We start from the raw sequence: 13,277 nt of genomic DNA on the forward strand, positions 1-13,277 counted from the left end.
TTCTCCACTGCCCTAGTGCAGTTAGTTGGGAAGTTCTGTTAGGCTGTTCTCTTGCTGCACTGGTGCATGCTTGCTTTGTATGTCCACCACATACTAACTAGGTAATAAATCCTACTGAACATAGTGGGACTTACTTCCAAGCAGATGTGCACTGGATTGCATTGTAAGCATTTATCTGTACAGAACCAGAAAGTGGCTGTTAGCCTGAATGAATTTATTTGGCTCTTGTTTAGACCTTGTATGGGATTAGGATATTGAACTGTATGTTTTAGGAAAATAAACAGGAGGTTAGAAACTGAAATGACCAACTTTCTTGTTGAACACACCCCTTCAAGCATTAATGTGCTGAGGACAGAAAAAAGAGGCCTTGTGGGTTTTCTCTCAGTTGCCCTGTAGTGTGTGTCACATGCCTGACAAAATCTGAAACATGTTCTTTCCTGTCTAATGACTGCACCACCGGAGAGAGGTGTATGCCAGGGCAGATGCTAGCTGATGTTTCCACTAGAACTGCAACTAGTGAGAGTTTAAACATGTCACCCCAATCCTAATTATGTTTACCAGAAGCAAGCCCTATTGATTTGAATGGGACTTTATTTCCGTCCCTTTGCTTAGGATTGCAGCCCAATTGTGTGACTTGCCAAAACAGAACACGATCCCTGTTAAAACTTGGCTGCTGTGGTTGGGTGGACTGTTTTCAGACTGTAGCATTCCAGTGCCAGAAAGGAGGTTTCTGACTATGAGCACGCATTTATCAATGAGCACGCATCTATCAATGGCTACTAGTCGGAGGGCTGTGGGCCACCTCCAGCCTCAAGGGCATCTATCTATCAATGAGCACACATCTATCAATGGCTACTAGTCGGAGGGCTGTGGGCCACCTCCAGCCTCAAGGGCAGGGTGCCTCTGAGTACCAGTTGCAGGAGAGTAATGGCAGGAGAGAGGGCACGCCCTCAATTCCTGTCTGTGGCTTCCAGCGGCATCTGGTGGGCCACAGGATGCTGGACTAGATGGGCCTTGGGCCTGATCCAGCAGGGCTGTTCTTATGTTATTTTGATCCTTTTGTGCAGCAAAAGCTGTGCATTGCTGTACCATCCAAGAGAGCAGTTCATATTGGCCCAGAAAAGACATGGAGTTCTAGCAACCATTTCCCTGTGCTACTGTGCCAGGTGTGTGTGTGTGTGTGTGTGTGTGTGCCCCTATGTGTGTTTAGAAGAAATGCTTCTTTCCAATGTCTTTTGTTTTCCTGATGGTGAAATCAGGCGTGCAAGTGTGGTCAGACCCTCTGTATAAGGCCAAACCAAGGTGGCCTTGTTTTGTTATTCAGATTTCTACGCTCCCATTAAAGCAAGCTCCCAGGAAGCGTCGGCAACGGCTTGATTTAAGGCACACTCAAGCAGGGCCATTCAGAGCTCAGGATAGCGTTGGGTTATTTATAGGCTTTTTTCCTCCGCTCTGTGCGCCATCGTAGCCGAGCAGAGCGCTAATGAATTTAATCCTGGCGACACCCTTAGGAAGGAGAAAAGAACTGAGTCACGAATGGAGGTTGATCAGGCCCTGGGCCTCCAGCACGGCAGGCTTTCTTGATTGATTACGTGCCTGGCTGCGAGACCGGCCTGCTGCTTTGCTAGGCAGGAGGCATTGCTGCCTGGAAAAGGGGCCAGCAGGGAACCACGTGGAGTTCAGAAATAAGGGCCGCCGCCGCCGCCGCCACCGTGTGAATCCGTCGCCTTGCCAGCCAGGAGCAGCGAGGCAAAAGGCGGCGGCAGCAGCTCCGAGATCCCCCTGATCCCCTGCGAGGCCTTCTGGTTCGTCATTAAGAGCGGCGGTGTCTTCAGGAGGTTGTTAAACGCTCAGCTTCCCCGCAGCGGTTGTTGGCGTGAAGCTCCCTCTTCGTCGCTTTTGATAAACGCTGTCCGGAGCGCCTGTCTACGGCTCGCTGGCTCCGCTCTCTCTCTCCCCAAGCCCCTCTTCGCCGAGTGCAGCGCGCAAAGGCCTGACCTCCGGGTCAGCTCCCCTAGGAGGCGAAGGAGAAGGGAGCTGACTCCGAGAGAGGAGCAGGAGGAGGATTGGCGATTGCGGGCTCCAGCGGCCGCAGCTCCTTCGGCGAAGTCAGTCTCCCTCGGCGATTCTGCTCGCAAACCACAGCCACTGGAGCGACGAAAAAGCCCCCCGTGACTGGAAGCGCGCGGGGCTCAGGCGAATGTGCCTTCCCGAGGAATCCTGACAAGGGAAAAAGTAAACGTAAAAGGCACACTCACTGAGCAAGGCCTCTTCGGGTTTCTTTTGCACATGCGTCCGCTTGGAAAGAGTACTTTGCATTGAAACGCTTTGGCGTCTTGAGTTCTGAAACACAGACTTATGTACAGGCAGCTTGATTCTTACATAGGTTAAACCATTGCTCCCGTGGGACTCAGTCGTCTCAGATCCAAGTACTCTGGCTCGGTAGCCTTCCATCAGCCTTTGTATGTTGGAGTGGGGGATGGGGTGGGGTTCAAGATTGCAGTTTCTGTCTATGGAGGCCCAATCATGCTCCTTACGCGTGACTCCACGCTTTTCAGATTAGGGCCTTGCAGTGTAGATACTGCTAAACTATGTTTCAAGAAATTTGACAAAGACAAAACTTAGAACTTTTAAATACAAAACCAATCAATGTGTATATGCTTTCATTAGAAGTACCACAAGGACGACATATAACCTGCTCACTGGAATGGTGATGTGGACAATTCGGTTCTAGCCACCTTAAGTGGTGCAGTGGGGAAAATGCTTGACTAACAAGCAGAAAGTTGCCGGTTCGAATCCCAGCTGGTATGGGAAACAACGATATCGGGCAGCAGCGATATAGGAAGTCTCATGCTGCATGGGAGGAGGCAATGGCCTCCTGTATTCTACCAAAGAAAACCACAGGGCTCTTTGGGCGCAGGAGTCAAAATCGACTCAGTGGCACACTTTACCTTACCTACCTGGAAGCTGCACTTTCCAACATTAAGATCTGGTTTCTGGACCTGAGTCTCGGGCTGATGCAACAACAAAAATGCTCTTTAGAATCAGGTATTGGGAATCGCTGATGAGGATAGATGCTGGAGGTGCCTAGACTCAGTTGCACCCTGTGCATCTTCTCTGTGTGTGGGGGGGTGGGGGGTGGGGGTGCTGTGGTGATATTTCCTTTCTGGAGAACTGTATTGTATTGACCATCTCTGAGTGGTGTAGGACATGCCTATTGAGAAGCCATATGTTGCTGTTCTGCTATGTTGTAATCACAACATCTGATCAATCTGGCCACCAAAGGGGTGGGGGTGGGGGATCAGATATGACAAACATTTATACCCTGAGACGTTTCAGGCATGGGAGCTTTCTAGATATTCGTGAACTATGTATGAGTTGCCCTCCTTAGGTTCTAAAGACAGGCAATTAGGTGGAATCCTCCCCCCTCTTTTATTTCCTTCTTCCTTTCCTATATCTTCCCGTGTTGAAGAAGTGGAACTACAAATATGTCTTAAGGGTAATGGGGAATAGTGGAAGAGGAACAAAGAATTTGGAGGTTTTGCCCTATTGATATATTGCTTATATTTGTGTTTAATGCTGAGAACCAATAACATTGTTAATAATTCTTATAAAAATACCGAATTGATCAATTCTACTAACTTACAGATAACTTCCAAAATGAAGCAAAAGCAGATTGGGGGGGGGGGTTTCTGGGGAGGCATCTACCAGAGGCCTTTCCCCCCAGCTGCCTGTCTGTACCTCTCCTGTGCTCAGTCTAATAACTTTTAATGTCCAGCCCTAAATTGTCTTTATAAAATATAGCTTTACAACGTAATAGGCCAGGTGTCCCATGTGCTCCTTACCAGATTGAAAAAATGTGTGGGATAGTTTTCAAATGCATATAGCTCATAAATCGGGAACAATATGCTGCCTCCCCGCCCCAATATCGGATTTTGAACTCTCCTTCCAGTCACCTCTGAGGAAAACCTTTCCAAAGCATTTCTAATGCACACACCTTATTTACAACTCCCCCTCCCCTCCCCTCCCCGTATTTACCCTGCTGCTTGGGAAATCGATTGCTTTTTGTCATTTGTATCAGCTGTTTTTAAGAAGCTTGTGTGCCCAGGGTTTCGGATTACAAATGGCAGATACCTTTCACGTCTGCTTTGGAAGAGAAGTGGGTTTCCTCCCTCCTCCTACCCCATATTTCTTTTAGGTGCAAGAGAGAAGTAGAATTCAGCTGCGGAGCACCGATCTCTCCCCAAAGGCGAGAGATTGGCAGATTATTCCTTTCTGGTAATTTGGGGCTTGTTTTTCCGCTGTCTTCTCCTGTTTTTCATCTTTAGATACCATTAAAGGAGGACACTTAGGAGCTGCTGTTGACCCATGTTGCGTAAGCAACTTTTTAAATCAAGGCGAATAATGATAGGGAAATTTTCCCTCCTTGTCTCCCACAGATTGCTGCACTTCACGGTGAAAAACGGATTGACCATAGTTCGCCTGCTGAAATAGCGAATCACACAGGATTTCGATTCATCTTCTTCATACTTACTTAGGTGTAAACAGATCACACGCACATAGGAGTATTTTAGGACTGGGGCGAAAATCGAAAGCGAGGGCTTGATAGAATCACCGTCCGTTGAAGTCAGTGGCAATAAAACTCCATTCATTTCCACCCGACTGGTTTATGCTCCCCTCCCCCACTTGGTTCTTTAGAAGCCCGATTCAAGCGAATATAGGTTTCACTGAGACATATGGGACTTCTCGGAAATATATTCAGGATTGCGGCCTTATTAGATCCCTTGCGGCAGTTGCTTGAGCGAGTAAGCTGGTAGGAATCGGGGATTTACAGCGCATCCTCAAGGATGTTTACTCAGAAGGAAACCCCGGAGCTTTTAGTGGAGCTTACTCCCAGGTAAGCGTGTGTATGATTGCAGACATGTAATAGTTCTACTACCTTATACAGTGGTCACTGAATGCACGCTCACACACACACTCTCTCTCACACACACGCTTTCTCAAGCATAGGGTTAATCCTGTAGCCAGCATCTTGCTGTTAATTCCAGCGCTCGCTGGGAAAGCAATAAAGAATCACGCGACGAGAGGAAGAACCGAATAAGCGGGTAGCAATCAAGATGGGCGTCGTGAACGCGACATTTACCAGCTGACCTGCCGAGTCAAAAGTAGTGCTACTAAAGTAAGTAGATACGCCAGATAACGACCGTCCCAGAGATCGGGAGATCAAAAGAAAGGCAGAGAAATCTCCAACCACCACCACCACTAGAGAATTGCAGTGCTGAGAACAGGGAATGCAGCACTCGCTTCCCCCGCGCGCCGTCCAAGAGATTCACACGCCATGCAGAAAACGTGTTTGGGAGTTTTAGAGCTGGTAATCAAGCACTATCTTTAGAAATCCAGATAAGGGAAGTACATTTGCTACTCTGGAAAGTAGCTGTTGGGAAATGAATGTTTTCGACTACAACGTACAGGCTGGAGGGGAGGAGTGGTAAAGAAAACCCCACGCTATGATAAAAATAGTAACGGCGAGCAAAATGAAGGGATGTGAATAGAGAGTTGTGGATGCTGGGGTGGTAAGAGGGGGGGTGGGCTGGGAGGAGAACGACGGTCTGTGAGCTTCTGGAAGGGGCGAGATAAAGGAGCATAGCTCGTATGGAGGGAAACGAAAATATTGGTTGGGATAATGGCGGGACACCACACAGTTATCTAAAAAGCGAAAGAAGAGGCATTTGAGAAGCATTTCCCCCGGGGAAGAGTGGTGGCCAGATAAGACGGGAAAGTGCAGAGGGAGGCAGAGCGGAGAAGACATGCTACTTCGGGCAAGCTGTGCGTGACAATGGAACGCGTTTGTGTGTGGAGGGGGTGGGGGAGGGGAGGGAGGAGGGGGAGGGGAACAAAGAAGAAGCAGTCCTTTTGGGGTTCGCTGGGGATGTAAATAGAGGGAGATGAATGCGGGAAGGAAGAGTCCTGAATTCCCTCACCTGGGGAAGATTACTCGAAAAGGGAGGTGGGATCTGGGGAATCGTCATCCTCCACCCTCCTCAGAAAAGGTGATAAGGATGCCGTTTATTGTTGGGGGAGGACTTCCTCCCCCTTCTTGAAGAGAGTCTCGTTGAGGGCTGGGGAGAGGCAGAAGCGTTGCAAGTGACACCGGGCGAAAGGTGGTCTGGCGAGAAGAAAAACGAGGGTGGGGGTCGGATGAGAGAGGTAAACAAATCCTGAGGAGAAGAGGAGCCCACGCTTGACAAGGAGGGGACTGAGGGAGGGTGAGCCAGCCTGTCGTGGACAAGCGGGAGAGGGAGTCCGGGTGGCTGGAAGGTGGGCGGGCAGGCGGGCCGCCGACCAAGGCGGTCTCGCGCCAGTGTCTGGCTGCGCCTGCTGCTGGGGCTTTGGCAGCTTGGCAAAGCAAGGGAGAGGAGCTTTATGGTAATTGCGGCTCTCCACTGGCCTTCTGGGTAGCGAGCGAGCGAGCGAGCGAGCTGAGAAGGGAGTCTGGAAGGGGGCGGGAGACTTTCCTTTCCCACCTCGCCTGGTCAAAAGGAGAGCGGAGTCTCCTCAGTACGCCCTCGGGCAGGGCAGGGCAAGGCAAGGCCAAGCCCAGCGCAGCGGAAAGGACAAGGGGGTGCCTGGCCGAGGTCTGCCAGCCGAGAGAGAGAACGAGAACAAGCAAGGAAACACCGAAGAGAGACCGTGCGGGGGTGATCAGTTAGGAGAGGAAGCGAAGGGGGGGGGGACACAGCCAGAAAGAGAGAGAGAGAAGGGAAGACTCGCTCTGAGAGAGAGCGCGGCGGCGGCTTTTGCTGCTGCTGCCGCCGCTGCCTCTACTGGCGGCGGCTCCCTGAGTGCTGAGCCGGAGGGGGAAGGAGGCGGGGGGAGAGGGCGGGGAAGGGGAGGAGGAGGAGGGCAGCGTGCAGCAGACGGATCCCGCTCTCCCAGCGGCAAGGTGAGGAAGAGCGGCTTTCCCGGAGGATTAAATCCCCAGAGCCAGCCCAGCCACACACGAGCGCGCACACACAGCGGCAGCAGCAGCAGCCTCCGCCACCAAGGCACGGGACTTTTCAGGGGGAGGAAAGAGCATGTAGGAGCCGTCTAGCTCAGCCCGGAGCAGCCACAGCAGCAACATGGCGCTGCCAAAGCTAAGCCGGCGGGCTGCCCGAGGGAACCTGGCGGGGTGTTGAACCCCGGCAGCGAGAGAAGCCGAGGCAGCCTCGGGTCCACCCCCGCAGCCCCACCTGCCCTCTCCGATCCCGACGGTGGTGCGTCGACCAACGCGCGGGCAGCCCCTGTCTCTGGGCTCCGAGATCTGCAAACTTTTCTCCCACGGAGCCGACGTGACTTGCCTGGAAGCGGGCGAAGGACAGAGTCCGCGGCTTCGCTGGAGCAGAGAGTAAGGTCAGTTTCCTCTCTTTGAACTCATCTCTCGTCGCGGAAACACCGCGCCGTGCCAGGACTGAAATGCGAGCCACAAGCGTGTCTTTTATGGTGCTGGTGAGACTTCTAGTGGGGACCCGGACTAGACGGTCTTTTCTCCACCCCAGATATTCCGGCTGGGGTAGGGTGAGTGTGCGGGAAAGAGGCATAGAGAGACCGAGCCTTGGTCCCAGTCCGCCTCTCCGCGCTCGGGATCGTTGCCAGGATTTATTTCAACCTGAATCGATCCGAGGAGGGTGGAAAGGAGGCAAGGGAGAGGTTAGTGAGCGCAGCGGTCGCCGCCCGGATGGGCTGGGGGCTCCCAGGGGCGGGCGTGCCGCGGACTGGTTGTTGGAAGTTTGGAGGCAGTTGGCTTGTGAAGCCGGAGGTGGAGTGGGTGGGGGAGAGGGAGAGACGAGGCGAGGGGAAGCTGCCGGTCGCGCTCTGTCTGCTCCAGCAGGAAGGGAGGAGGGAAAGAGGGTTCCCGGCGTCTCGCTCCCTTTTATCTTTCCGATTTGGAAAGGGCTATAAAAGCCCCACCTCTGGCAGCCGCCACTTCTCGGCTCCCAAGGGGAAAGGGGAGAGTGGGTGGAGGGGAGTAGAACACGGCGGAATCGAGAAGGAGGGCACCAGGAATGCTGCGGCGGCCAGAGAGCGAGCGAGAGAGCTTCTTGGCTCGCCCTTCTGGCCCAGCTGGCAGAGGAGTTAAAAGATGAGGACCAGGAAGAGACAGGCAACGTGATCGAGGTAGAAGGCTTGGGTGTCTCTCTCTGTGTGGCGTGTGTATGTGTCTTTTTCTTTTTTTTCTTTTTAACGCTCTTTGAAAGGGGCTGCGGAGGCGGAGGCAGGTTTTCTCCCCGGTTGTTTTTGAGGCCTCTGGCGGATCGGAGTGGGGGTTGATGATGGGGGGGGGAGGAGAAGCAGGAGGAGAAAGCGACGTTCTGGAGCTGGGGGTTTGTGGTGCTGGTGTCGGGGGTCCAGCAGGGTGGCCAAGAATGTCACGCGCCCTTTGCACCTTCCTCCTTCTGGCTATAGGGAGGTTAGGTAGGAACTCGCCTCCTAAGACCGGATGGCGGAGGGACGGGCAACGAGACTGTTTGCTTCAAAACAAAACAAAAACAAAAACCCTGGCCAATTCCGAGGTTGCTGGCGCGCAGCATCTAAGGCACGTAGCTTGTTTGTTCTCCGCGAAGCTAGTCCGGGGGCGATCTTTCCCGTGCGAAGCGTTTGCTTTTCAGTTGCTGCCCCGCCGGTTGAGTCTCAGGTTCACAAAAGCAAGGGGGGGAAGGGAGCGGGAAGGTAGGGAAAAGCGGCGGAGAACCCCCACGCCCCCAACCTACTAAAACTCTAAAAATACGTTCTTGTGTTTTAATCGCAATCGCCTCGGAGCTGATTTCCGCATTAATTCCTCCTAACGATGCCTTCCGTGGTTTTCCATCTGCTTCCAGGAAGCCCGCAGTTTCGCGTTTGTGTTGATGTGGAAAGGGCGCCCGGCAAAAGGGCGGTCTGCCCTCATCTGGGCGCACCGTCGGATCTGTCAAGCTTTTCGAAACTTTTCATGATTGCGGCTGTTGTGAAGCAGGCCTAGGCCAAAGGGCTCCCTAGACGGGCCCCACGAAGACAATCTGCCAACAAAGATAAGGAGCAAGGTTTCTCCCCTCCCCCATTAGGTGGGGTGACGTGTAGCGCCCTTGTGAAGTCTTTCCGAGGCCTTGGGGGCGCAGCCAGGCCGCCAAAAGCAGTTGTCCCCCGGGGGTTTACAGGCCGTACCGCCAAGTGGGTCGCCTTTTCGCTCTTGCGCCCAATATTTGCATTCTCTTTAATCTTGGAGTCCCTCGTCTGGCTGCTGCTTCTAGTTTGCATGCGCGCTCTCTCTCTCTCTCTGAAATCTTGGCGGCGACAGACTTGCGCTGAGTTGCGGTGCCATCACGATAGGGCCCCGTGGTTATAAAACTCAAACCACTTACTTTGTAGTGACTTAATTGAGGCCAGTGAGACTGTTCTGGAGTAAAAAACGACAGGAGGACTGTACTCAATTAGGGGGTTCTCCCCTTCCCTTTACAAGCATTGCGTGTGTGTGCTTAAGTGGAAGCTGGTGGATTCTGGTTTGTGTGTGTATGAACAAGACACTCCTCATAGCTTTCAGAAGAATTATAAAGCCCTACTTTTAATATTCTCCCCCTCCCTTGCTTCCTGTGGTTGAGTTTACAGTTTAGCTACAGAAGAGGTCTTTGAATTGCTGTCACAAATAGGTGACTGGGAGTTAATTAGGAAGTATCCTCTGAATCAATGAGTCGCCTAACCTATTAACTATTCCCAGCCCTTTGCAGGATTGGCCCTCTGTCTGTTTTTTCCGGAAACTCTTCCGCTACGAGGCAGGGTCACTTGGAGTCAGAGGGCTTTTGGCCCGGGAGGGAGTGACTACGCGGGGCGAGCCGTTCGCAGGCCGTGATTAAGTTCTCCAGCCTCTGGAAAGGCTCGAGTCTCGTCTCCCTCCCCCCTCCCACTCCCCTTCTCCATTCTTTCTCCGACGGGGGACTCCAGGCCTTCGCTCTGTGCAGCTGTGGAACATGAAACGTGTGGTGCGTCTTTGGCGTGCGCTAAAAAGGGGCAGACAAAATCCCATTTGTCAGGCATGAAGGTGGGCTGTTTTGGGGGGCCTCTGAGTACCCACGGGCGGCTGGTCGCGACGGACAGTGTCTCTTTATTCCCCTCATCTCGAAGGTGAGGTACGGCGGCAGAGGGAACAGGGAAGGGTGTCCCCCCCCCCTTTCCTGGTATTGTTCGCCCGCCTATGATAGATCGGTCTAGACAGCCGTTCAGGCTCCCTGCAAGCGAAAGAACCGGAGCCTGAAAGGGAGAGTGTGGGGAGACGCCAAGGAAAAGGTCACCGCGAGATTCGGTGCCTGTGAATGTGTGGCGTTAACCCTTCGATGCTCAGAACCCGAGATCCTCCTTGCGCAGAACGGAATGGGCTTCAGGCTAGCCGTTGGAAACTACTCTTCCTTCGGGAACCCCCAAGACGCGATCCTTCGGGCTCACCACTCCCGAGCTCTAAGAGTCTTCTCAAAAGCCGTTTTCCCACAATCGGGAACCTCCTTTTCAAGCGAGTGCCAGATTCTTCCGTTCCCAGAAGTTTCCTCTTGTTTGGGAACTCCTCTGAGCGCGCTTAACCCCGTGTCCTGTTGGTGCAGAGCCAGCCAAGCACAGAGAAGCACAAGGCGAGCCAGGCGTGGAGGAGGAGGGGGGGGCGGTCGGGCTGGAGAACCACAGCGCTCTCTTCCCCAGTCCAGAGGGGAGGGGGAGGGACGGCGCGCAAGGACAAAGCCAGAGCGGAGAATTCGGAGCCACTCAGGTCAAAGACCTAGGAGCAAACAGCCTTCGGAGCCGAATCCCCAGCTCTGTCCTCCTCAGAAGAGTTTGGGGGATCGGTGAGGAACAGGGACTGACTTTGTTTCGCACCACTGGGGGCGGGGGCGGGGGCTTGATTGGATTTGTTTGATATACAAGGGGAAGCCAGGCAAACAAACCTACCGGTGCCTTGAGGCACATTCGATTTGACAGAGCACCAGAGGGCAAATTGCGGCGCTGGCTGTGCGATTGCGCGCGCGTGAGCCCGTGTTTAGGTTTTCCTTTATCTGGAGGGGGCAGGAAGGGGAGAGCAAGGCCAGTCTTGGCGGCGGCAAAGAAGCGCCCCTGCCCTTGGAGCCTCCATGGCCGGGGTCAGAGGCCCCTTCTCACCCCGGAGGGGAAGCTGATTTGCCTCGGCTTTGCCTGCAGCTCAGATCAGCTCTTTCCTCTTTGTCTGGAGCTGGGGCTCCGGGCGATCCAGCCTTCGCTGGAAAGGTTCCCGAAGAGGAGTCCGCGCAGAGCCAGGCAGGCAGCTCGGCAGTTCTTTGCTCGTCACGTCTAAATACATCGGTAATTAGATGGAAGCACCGCCGGAAATGATAGATTGGCTGCATAGCTAATAGGGACGAGGACAAATAAAGCCTACAGCGCCTCTTCTCTCCTCTCCTCCCCCCTCCCTCCCCTCGCATAAGTGGGCCCCTGGAAATCAAGCCCAAGATCTGGAGCGAGAACTGAAATTACACGTCGTCCGTTTTAGGGCTGTAATCAACCACGCAGATGAGAGTCTCGGTTGCTCCCCTGCTGCAAGCAGTTCTTGAACGTGTTTGCTGCATGATTGTGGGAGGAGGGAGTTTGGAGTCTTTAAAAAAAACAAAAAACCCTCAGGGTGTCTGCTGGCTAAATATATACACCAGGGAGAGAAATTGGGGAAGGGGGGGGAATCCTGTAGTCTAACCAAGCCCCAGTACCTGCTGTTGCGTTTGGCAAACCTGCACTTAAGCAGATGAAACGCCCTAACCCACTTCAACGGGCCTCACCCTCAAGAAGGCAATTTGAGTGGCCGGTGGATCACAGACATAAGTCTTTGTCTGGATGCATTCCTAAGCACATTTACTAGAGAGTAAAACTAACTGAACTCAGTGAGATTTGCTTCCCAGTAAATCCTCCAAACACTTCGGATTGTTCCGTCAAGGTTTTATGTGGCACATAACCCCACAGAGACTAGCCTCTCCAGCCAACTACAACAGGAATGAACAAACCCCATTAGAGGAGCAAGGCTTGAGAGAGAGGGGATGCTCTCAAAGTAGGTACTTCCAAACAGCACCACACTGTGTCTACAGCAGCACATTGGGTCACTTACAGCACCTGGATCACAAACATTTTTGTTTGAAGGAGGACATAAGCCCTGTTGATTAGGAAAACATACACCTAACCCCAACAAGAGGACCTATTTTGCCTTATATGATGGAGGCACTGTAGGCAGGACTACAGCAGCTGCTAGTACTTACTTCTGGAGCATTCCTCCTCTGCTATCCCAGAATGGGATCTGTACATTTCTGAGCTTTGTACAGTGCCTGGCACATTGCTGACGCCTAAATATCCTTAACAGAAGTAATAACAGTTTACAGAGCAGTCTTCTTGGCTTCTTTGCAGGGTAAAGAGGGTGGTTCCGAATCACTGAGGGTAAGCTGTGGTCTGGAATCTTTCTGCACCTCTGCCCTTTGCTGAGCAGTCCTGGAAGCAATTGCCCCAGGCATTGCTAAAAGGGACCCCTGCCAGGCCCTTATCACAGGCCCCTCTGAGATGTTTGGGGAAGATTTGCTTGATTTCAGGGAGGTGTTGGTTGCAGGGAGGATTTCAAGGCCAGTCATCCAACCAATGTCTGTCATCTCTTTAGGGCCATAATCCTAAACACATTTACCTGGGAGTAAGCTCCCCTAAACACAGTGAGACCTACTTCTGGATACACATGCACACGCTTGCTCTGTCAGTGACTCATAGGACACCACTATGAGTCATTGACGCAGGGGCGTAATGAGGCTGGAGTGGGCCCAGAGACAAAATTTTAAAATGGGCCCCTCGCTGATACACACACACTCACTTCACATTTGACTTGCCTTTGGGGGCCCCCTCCCGTTGCCTAATGGTAGTTACGCCCCTGCATTGACGACTCATTTTAACTACCACTACAAGTCAAGGAAGGCCTGTACTAACTTACTTATGCCAGACATGGGCTGGTAGAGGATTTGGATTTTGGAGTGTGGCAACGGGCCTTTCCAGCACAATGGGCCCATCCACCTCTTTAGATCAGGGGTGTCAAAATGCAGCCCTCTTGCAGATGTTGGCTTACAAACCACCACCCCAATTATCCCTGGTTCCTGGCCACTGTGACTGGGGATGATGGGAGTTGTAGGACAACAATAGCTAGAGGGCCACAGTTTGATACCTCTGCTTTAGATGGTTTTAGGCAAGTCACGCTCAGTCTAGTCTACTTTACAGGATTGTGATGAAGATTA

At 52.7% G+C, this 13,277-nt stretch overlaps 1 protein-coding gene and 1 long non-coding RNA gene across 7 annotated transcripts in view; both read left to right on the plus strand.

Moving 5' to 3' along the window:
- LOC128349328 (uncharacterized) overlaps positions 1-4,657 on the plus strand; it is a 65,786-nt gene extending 61,129 nt beyond the window's left edge. Inside the window, exon 2 of the long non-coding RNA XR_008318740.1 lies at positions 4,440-4,657. This is a non-coding gene — a long non-coding RNA (uncharacterized LOC128349328). The remainder of the gene's footprint in view (positions 1-4,439) is intronic.
- Positions 4,658-6,902: 2,245 nt separating this feature from the next.
- The window catches only part of BCOR (BCL6 corepressor), a 95,811-nt gene continuing 89,436 nt past the window's right edge, over positions 6,903-13,277 (plus strand). For 4 of the 6 annotated variants that reach the window (XM_053305391.1, XM_053305399.1, XM_053305400.1 and 1 more), the window contains exon 1: positions 6,903-7,392. The gene's annotated coding sequence lies outside the window, so the exon portion shown is untranslated. Of the gene's footprint in view, positions 7,393-7,992; positions 8,158-13,277 lie in introns of those variants that run through there. The other 2 variants (XM_053305396.1, XM_053305392.1) reach the window with 2 other exon arrangements.

The sequence above is a fragment of the Hemicordylus capensis genome, chromosome 3 (assembly GCF_027244095.1).
Source record: "Hemicordylus capensis ecotype Gifberg chromosome 3, rHemCap1.1.pri, whole genome shotgun sequence".
Taxonomy (NCBI): domain Eukaryota; kingdom Metazoa; phylum Chordata; class Lepidosauria; order Squamata; family Cordylidae; genus Hemicordylus; species Hemicordylus capensis.